Consider the following 8,671-nt stretch of genomic DNA (forward strand, 5'->3'; position numbering starts at 1 on the left):
TCTTATTATTTCATGATTGTGTCCCTGTTCAAAAAAAAAAGAGATGTGTTTTCTGTCGCTCTTTGCAGAAGCTGGAATTGTTTACAGTGTGCGGTCCTTTCCTGAGTGAGTTTTCGAGACTTTGTGTTTTTGTTTTTTAAGTGTACTGTAATCCTGCGGCTACCTTATCTCAGTAAAGTATTCTGTTTATCCTTAACCACCGATTCCTCGTCTGGTCTCTTCTCTGCACCTGGGTCCAACCTTACCACGTCACACCAACTGGCTCTGGAGAGGCGAAGGTCGAGTTATGCGCCCTCCGAAACATGACCTGCCAAACCACGCTTATTAACCCGGAAGCCAGCTGCACCAATGTGTTGGAGGAAACACTGTTCAACGGACGACCATGGTCAGCCTGCAGGCATCCAGCCCGCCAAAAGCAGCGCTATGAGCCAAGTGAAGCCCCCCCAGCCAAACCCTCCCCTAACCCGGACGACACTGGGCCAATTGTGCGCCGCCCTATGGGACTCCCGGTCAGAGCTGGATGGAACCCCAGGCTGTAGTGATGCCGCAACACTGCGATGCAGTGCCTTAGACCACTGAGCCCCTCGGGAGGCCTCCCTTCTGCTGTTTCTAATAGCCATCGACTGGATCCTGGAGAGAACCTCAGCCCACCAAAAAAAGGGATTGAGTCCATTCACTCAACTGGAGGACCTGGTTTTGCAGACAACCTGGCTCTGGTCTCTGAAAGTCACAAGCAAATGCAACAAAAAAAAGATTGACTACAGGAAAACAGCAGACAACTTGGCCTCAAAATAAATGTGTGAAAGACCAAGATACTGACAATAAACACCAAATCCCCCGAATAACTCACCATAGATTGAGAAACTATTGAAAATGTTCCTGACTTTCTATGTTGGAAGCAATTTCAGCTTGGCATGCCTTCAGGACTAGGTATCCCCCTTTCCCTTTTCCCAAAAGCAATATAATATACATTTACTGCTTAATATCTTAGCCTGGGGCCTGGTTTCTACTTATCCTATTACAAGGAAAGAATGTAGTTTGTTGCTAAATGCAGAAGTCTAGCACACTAATGGCTGAATTAGATGACATCATTGAGAAACCGTTGATGATGTCATATTTTGAGCTCAAAGACTGAGGTTATGAATGATTTCCACTTTAGGTATCCTCTGTCATTTGCATAGAAAGATTCCTGATAATTTTGTGCTCCCCAAGACACCAAAGTTACAATGTCTAATAGTCATTTAAGGGGTATATGTGGCAGTAGTAGTGGTGGTGGTAGTAGTAGGGGTGTTGATCTTAACAGTAGTAGTATGGCACTGGTAGTGTTGTAGTGCTCAGTAATAGTAGTAGCAGTAGTTGCTGCAAACACACAGGAACATAGAGAGAGAACATGTTTCCCAAACCAATAAAGCCCCTTGAATTGAATTAATAACATTAGCTGTAGCAGCAGTAGTAGTAGTCATAGTAGTAGTACTGGTAGTAGTAGTAGCACTGGTAGTAGTATTAGTAGTGGCAGTAGTAGTGGTGTTGATCTTAACGGTACTAGTATGGCACTGGTAGTGTTGTAGTGCTCAGTAATATTAGTAGCAGTAGTTCATGTGGGTGGGCTGGCCAGAGCATATTTCTCTTCCTCCTCATCCCCTCGTCTTCTGTGTGATCTTCCCATACTGATCAGCCACTTCACCCTGAACAGTACCATATGCAGCCCTTATTCTCACATCTCAAGGAGCATATGCAACAGCACAACACGTGTGTGTGTTCTTCCTTGCCTTCCCTGGAGGATATGTCAATGCTCTGTGGACAAACGATAATGATATTCAGAGGATGCATGATGTCTCTCCTAACCTTAACCTTAACCCCAAACCCTTAACCCGAACCCTACAGTAACTCCTATCCCTAAAACTCTAATCTTAATTGTAATCCTAGTTGTAACCCTAATCCTAAATTAGTTTATTTCGTTGTGGGGATCGGCAAAATGTCCTTTTGGTCCCCACAAGGATAGTAAAAACACACACACACCTTATCCTCAGTCAGACATCTGCAATTGACTGCAAAAATAAATGCATTCCCTGTCTTCCTCCAAATCCCTCGCTCCTCTCTTCTCATCCTCTCCTCCCTCATTCCTATCACCTTCTGTCACAGTTTTCACATTCACTCCACTCCCCCCCCTCCTCGTTCCCGCCTTTCTTTTTTCTCCCTATCTCTCTGGTCTCTGAGTCATCCTTAATGTGGCTTTCCTGCTCCATTCACAGCCTCCCTTCTCCTCGTCCTCCCTTGTGTTTCTCTCTTCCATCCCCATTTTGTTTGATGACAGCATATGTCTGTCTGTCTGTCTCGTCCCCTCCCATTGTTTTATTCTGGGGGTCTGTAAAACAAACACACACACGCACCACTGTGGTGATCTCATCTGAGATTGTGTCAGGCATGCAGCAACCTGGATTACAGGGTTAATATTAAACCCCCCCCCCCCCCCCCCCAGAGCCACATACAATTAAAAATAACCCACAGCTATGTCCTAGTAGAGTCACATGTATCGACATAGTCACGTACATTGTCTTTTTGACATAACATGTCAATCCCCACTGACAAGTCACGAAACATGTGTGCGCATACTTTCCTTACTCAAAAATGTCTGTGGTTATTCTTACTATACTGTACTATACTATACCATACTGTCCTACTATTGTTTGACAATCTAGTGCTAAGTACAGTGCATGGTATGGTTGTCTACCATCATGTATGTGAATGGTTAGGGTTGAACCAGGATCTGGACATGAAGCTAGGGTTAGGGTTAAGGGTTAGGTTTGAACCAGGATGTAGACATGAAGCTAGGGTTAGGGTTAAGGGTTAGGGTTGAACCAGGATGTAGACATGAAGCTAGGGTTAGGGTTAAGGGTTAGGGTTGAACCAGGACGTAGACATGAAGCTAGGGTTAGGGTTAAGGGTTATGGTTGAACCAGGATGTGGACTTGAAGCTAGGGTTAGGGTTAGGGTTAAGGGTAACAGTTGAACCAGGATGTGGACATGAAGCTAGGGTTAGGGTTAAGGGTTAGGGTTGAACCAGGATGTAGACATGAACCAGGATGTAGACATGAAGCTAGGGTTAAGGGTAACAGTTGAACCAGGATGTGGACATGAAGCTAGGGTTAGGGTTAAGGGTTAGGGTTGAACCAGGATGTAGACATGAACCAGGATGTAGACATGAAGCTAGGGTTAAGGGTAACAGTTGAACCAGGATGTGGACATGAAGCTAGGGTTAGGGTTAAGGGTTAGGGTTGAACCAGGATGTAGACATGAACCAGGATGTAGACATGAAGCTAGGGTTAAGGGTAACAGTTGAACCAGGATGTGGACATGAAGCTAGGGTTAGGGTTAAGGGTTAGGGTTTAACCAGGATGTAGACATGAAGCTAGGGTTAAGGGTTGAACCAGGATGTAGACATGAAGCTAGGGTTAGGGTTAGGGTTAAGGGTTAGGGTTGAACCAGGATGTAGACATTAAGTTAGGGTTCCGGTTAGGATTCAACCAGGATGTAGACATGAAGTTAGGGTTAGGGTTGAACCATGATGTGGACATGAAGCTAGGGTTAGGGTTAAGGGTAACAGTTGAACCAGGATGTGGACATGAAGCTAGGGTTAGGGTTAAGGGTTAGGGTTGAACCAGGATGTAGACATGAAGCTAGGGTTAAGGGTTGAACCAGGATGTAGACATGAAGCTAGGGTTAGGGTTAGGTTTAAGGGTTAGGGTTGAACCAGGATGTAGACATGAAGCTAGGATTAGGGTTAAGGGTTAGGTTTGAACCAGGATGAAGACATAGCCAGCAGCATACCACCCTGCATACCACTGCTGGCTTTCTTCTGAAGCTAAGCAGGGTTGGTCCTGGTCAGTCCCTGGATGGGAGACCAGATGCTGCTGGAAGTGGTGTTGGAGGGCCAGTAGGAGGCACTCTTTCCTCTAGTCTAAAAAATATCCCAATGCCCCAGGGCAGTGATTGGAGACACTGCCCTGTGTAGGGTGCCGTCTTTCGGATGGGATGTTAAATGGGTGTCCTGACTCTCTGAGGTCATTAAAGATCCCATGGCACTTATCGTAAGAGTAGGGGTGTTAACCCCATTGTCCTGACTAAATTCCCAAACCGGCCCTCAAACCATCATGGTCACCTAATAATCCCCAGTTTACAATTGGCTCATTCATCCCCCTCCTCTCCCCTGTAACTATTCCCCAGATCGTTGCTGTAAATGAGAATGTCTTCTCAGTCAACTTACCTGGTAAAATAACGGATAAAAAAAGAAAAAAAGTGTGTGTTAGGGTTAGGGTTGAACCAGGATGTAGACATGAAGTTAGGGTTAGGGTTGAACTGGGATGTAGACATTAAGTTAGGGTTAGGGTTGAACCAGGATGTAGACATGAAGTTAGGGTTAGGGTTGAACCAGGATGTAGACATGAAGTTAGGGTTAGGGTTGAACTGGGATGTAGACATGAAGTTAGGGTTAGGGTTGAACTAGGATGTAGACATGAAGTTAGGGTTACGGTTGAACCAGGATGTAGACATGAAGTTAGGATTAGGGTTGAACCAGGATGTAGACATGAAGTTAGGGTTAGGGTTGAACCAGGATGTAGACATGAAGTTAGGGTTACGGTTGAACCAGGATGTAGACATAAAGTTAGGGTTGAACCAGGATGTAGACATGAAGTTAGGGTTAGGGTTGAACCAGGATGTAGACATGAAGTTAGGGTTAGGGTTGAACCAGGTTGTGGACATGAAGCGTCATGTAGATCCTTTGAGATGGGGACATGACTGAACATGTTTTCCACCAGATGAGTTCTATTCAGATCTCCCTGTCTTCCTATTGGGACTGATTATAAAACATCATCTTGTGGATGGAGGGTTAATTGCCTTTGTTCCATAAAGAAGACGCCTTAAAAACTGTGCAGCGGAGGATAGGAGATTATCACTCTTTCAATGAATCTCTCCTTCACTCTCGTGCTCACTCTATTTAATTCTCTCCCTCCCAACACCTCTCCTGACCCCCCCCCCCCCCCCCCCTTTATCCCTCTTTCCAATGTCTCATCTGTTCCATTTCCTTTCATTTAGTTAGTAGTCTGATTAGGAGGCAAGGTCACCTGACAGTCATTGCCATAGCGACCAGGTTAAGTATTTTCCCCTCCCTTTCCTCTCCTCTCATACTTTCACTATAGATCAAGTCAAAGAAAGAGATAATGAGGAACATGTGGTCTGGGATTTGTTTTGCTTCTACACAATCTAATATGACTCGGGGAACCTCTCGCAAGCTATTTCACAATTTCCCTAGTGGAAATTCCGCACATGGAAATGTCAATAAATCCAAGAAATGTGGGGGCCTTGTGTATTGGGAGGATGGCCATTACAGCAGTCCGCCATCGCTGCCTGCATGTATACTACCTTTTAAAACAGTATTTACATGGGTTATTGCTCTGTAGTTACCATAGTGTCTCTGAGGGGGTCAGGAGAAGGTAGGGTCAATTAATCAGAGGTTGTCGACCCTCTCACACTGTGCAACGATACAAGATGTCTCAACCTAGGACTACAGCCTGACGCTTTCACTGATCTTGAAAACTGGCGGACAACCAGCAAATCCTATCAAAATCATTACACCAGCTTAGCCAATACGGTATGCCCATTATAAGACATTAGTTCATGTTAGTTCTCCACAAATGTCTAAGACGTTCTCCTATTTTCACCATCATAAAACCAAGAACTGTCCAGTCTGATTTATACTGTCCTCTCTGTTATATAAGGTAGAGTTCTCCCTCCCTTTCCTCTCATACTTTCACTTTCCCTCTCATACTTTCACTATAGATCAAGTCAAAGAAAGAGATGAAGAGCGATGAAGAGGAACATGTGGTCTGGGATTTGTTTTGCTTTACGCAATCGAACATGACTCGTGGAACCTATTCCCCTCTCGCATGTTATTTCACAATTTCCCGAGTGGAAATTCTGCACATGCTGAAAGCCTAGTGTACACCAGGAACATAGAAACCGTCGGAACCATACTATCCTCTCTGTTATATAGGGTAGAGTTCTACGTGGTCAGTCTGTTCATGTTGACCTGCATCCCCAACCCTAACATTCTCCCTTTCTCCAATCAATCCTCCACTCTCTATCTCTCCCTCACTCTCTCTGTACATTTGCTAGTCTTCCCTGTGTGTGTGTGTGTGTGTGTGTGTGTGTGTGTGTGTGTGTGTGTGTGTGTGTGTGTGTGTGTGTGTGTGTGTGTGTGTGTGTGTGTGTGTGTGTGTGTGTGTGTGTGTGTGTGTGTGTGTGTGTGTGTGTGTGTGTGTGTGTGTGTGTGTGTGTGACAGAGAGAGATATACAGTGCATTCAGAAAGTGTTCAGACCCCTTGACTTTTTCCACATTTTCTTACGTTACAGCCTTATTCTGAAATGCATTAAATCGTTTTTTTCCCCTCATCAATCTACACACAATAACTCATAGTGACAAACTAAAAACCAGGATTTTAGAAATGTTTGCAACTGTATTGAAAATGAAAAACTGAAATATCACATTTATCCAGACCTTTTGCTCAGTACTTTGTTGAAGCACCTTTAAGTAGCGATTACAGCCTTGAGTCTTCTTAGGTATGATGCTACAAGCTTAGCACACAGTTTCTCCCATTCTTCTCTGCAGATCCTCTTAAGCTCTGTCAGGTTGGATGGGGAGCGTCGCTGCACAGCTATTTTCATGTCTCTCCAGAGATGTTCGATCTGGTTCAAGTCCGGACTCTGGTTGGGCCACTAAAGGACATTCAGAGACTTGTCCCGAAGCCACTCCTGCGTTGCCTTGGCTGTGTGCTTAGGGTCGTTGTCCTGTTGGAAGGTGAACCTTCGCCCCATTCTGAGGTCCTGAGTGCTCTGGAGCAGGTTTTGATCAAGGATTTCTCTACACTTTTCTCTGTTCACCTTTCCCTCGATACTGACTAGTCTCCCAGTCCCTGCCGCTGAAAAACATTCCCACAGCATGATGTTGCCACCACCATGCTTCGCCGTAGGTATAGTGCCAGGTTTCCTCCAGGCGTGACACTTGGCATTCAGACCAAATAGTTCAATCTTGTTTTCATCAGACCAGAGAATCTTGTTTCTCTTGGTCTGAGTCCTTTTGGTGCCTTTTGGTAAACTCCAAGCGGGCTGTCATGTGCCTTTTACTGAGGAGGGGTTTCTGTCGAGCCACTCTACCATAAAGGCTTGATTGCTGGAGTGCTGCAGAGATGGTTGTCCTTCTGGAAGGTTCTCGCATATCCACAGAGGAACTCTCGAGCTTTGTCAGACTGACCATCTGGTTCTTGTTCGCCTCCCTGATCATGGGCCTTTTCACCATATTGCACAGTTTATTTTTTGGTACCCTTCCCCAGATCTGTGCCTCGACACAATCCTATCTCTGAGCTCCACAGACAATTCTTTCCACCTTGTGACTTGGTTTTTGCTCTGACATGCACTGTCAACTGTGGGACCTTATATAGACAGGTGTATACATTTCCAAATCTTGTCCAATCATTTGAATTTACCACAAGTGGACTCCAATCAAGTTATAGAAACATCCCAAGGGTGATCAATGGAACCAGGATGCACCTGAGCTCAATGTCATGCCTCATAGTAAAGGGTCTGAATACTTATGTAAATAAGGTATTTCTGTTTTTATTTTTAATTACATTTGCAAACATTTCTAAAACCTGTTTTCACTTTGTCATTATGGGGTATTGTGCGTAGATTGATGAGGGGAAAATTGAATGTAATCAATTTTAGAATAAGACTGTAACGTGACAAAATGTGGAAAAAGGGTCTGAATACTGTCCGAATGCACTGTAGAAACAGACAGAGACGGAGAGATATAGAGAGAGGGTCAGTGAAAATCCAGACCTAGTCTGCTCAGTCTGTGTGTGTGGACCTGCTTAGAATAGTAAACAATCAAATTTTGTTAGTCCCCATAAGGTTAAATGCTATTTCTAGGTTGTTCAGGGTTAAGGTTTGAATTAGGGTCATTGTTAGGTTTAGGGTTAGGGTTAGGAGCTATGGTTAGTTTTTAGTGTTAAGGTGAGGTTTTCGGGTTAAAATTAGGGTTAGGTTTAGGGATAGGGGTTAGGGTAAATAGGATTTTGAATGGGACTGAATTGTGTGTCCCCACAAGGTTAGTTATACAAGACTGTGTGTGTGTGTGTGTGTGTGTGTGTGTGTGTGTGTGTGTGTGTGTGTGTGTGTGTGTGTGTGTGTGTGTGTGTGTGTGTGTGTGTGTGTGTGTGTGTGTGTGTGTGTGTGTGTGTGTGTGTGTGTGTGTGTGTGTGTGTGTGTGGGTGGGTGTGGGTGTGTGTGTGTGTCCTCCTCTCACCTCCTGTAGCTCTGATGGAATTCACAGATTGTAAGTTGCTCTGGAAAAGAGCATCTAAATTACTAAAATGTCAAATGTAGCTGTCAACTTGCAAGGTATGGTTCTGGGTGGTGAGATAAGATTGCATAAAATACATTTGAGCCAAATAAATAGGAATGTTCCAAAAAGAAGCCCCCCCCCCCCCAAAAAAAATAAATATAATTTGCACACTTGCACACTGTAAGGTGAAACAGGTGAAGGTGAAACAGGTGAAACAAAAAGGAGCGCAGTCCTTGATAAAGTCAATCAGATATCTATCTGGTTTAGTTTATT

Source organism: Salvelinus fontinalis, chromosome 32 (genome assembly GCF_029448725.1).
Source record: "Salvelinus fontinalis isolate EN_2023a chromosome 32, ASM2944872v1, whole genome shotgun sequence".
Taxonomy (NCBI): Eukaryota; Metazoa; Chordata; class Actinopteri; order Salmoniformes; family Salmonidae; genus Salvelinus; species Salvelinus fontinalis.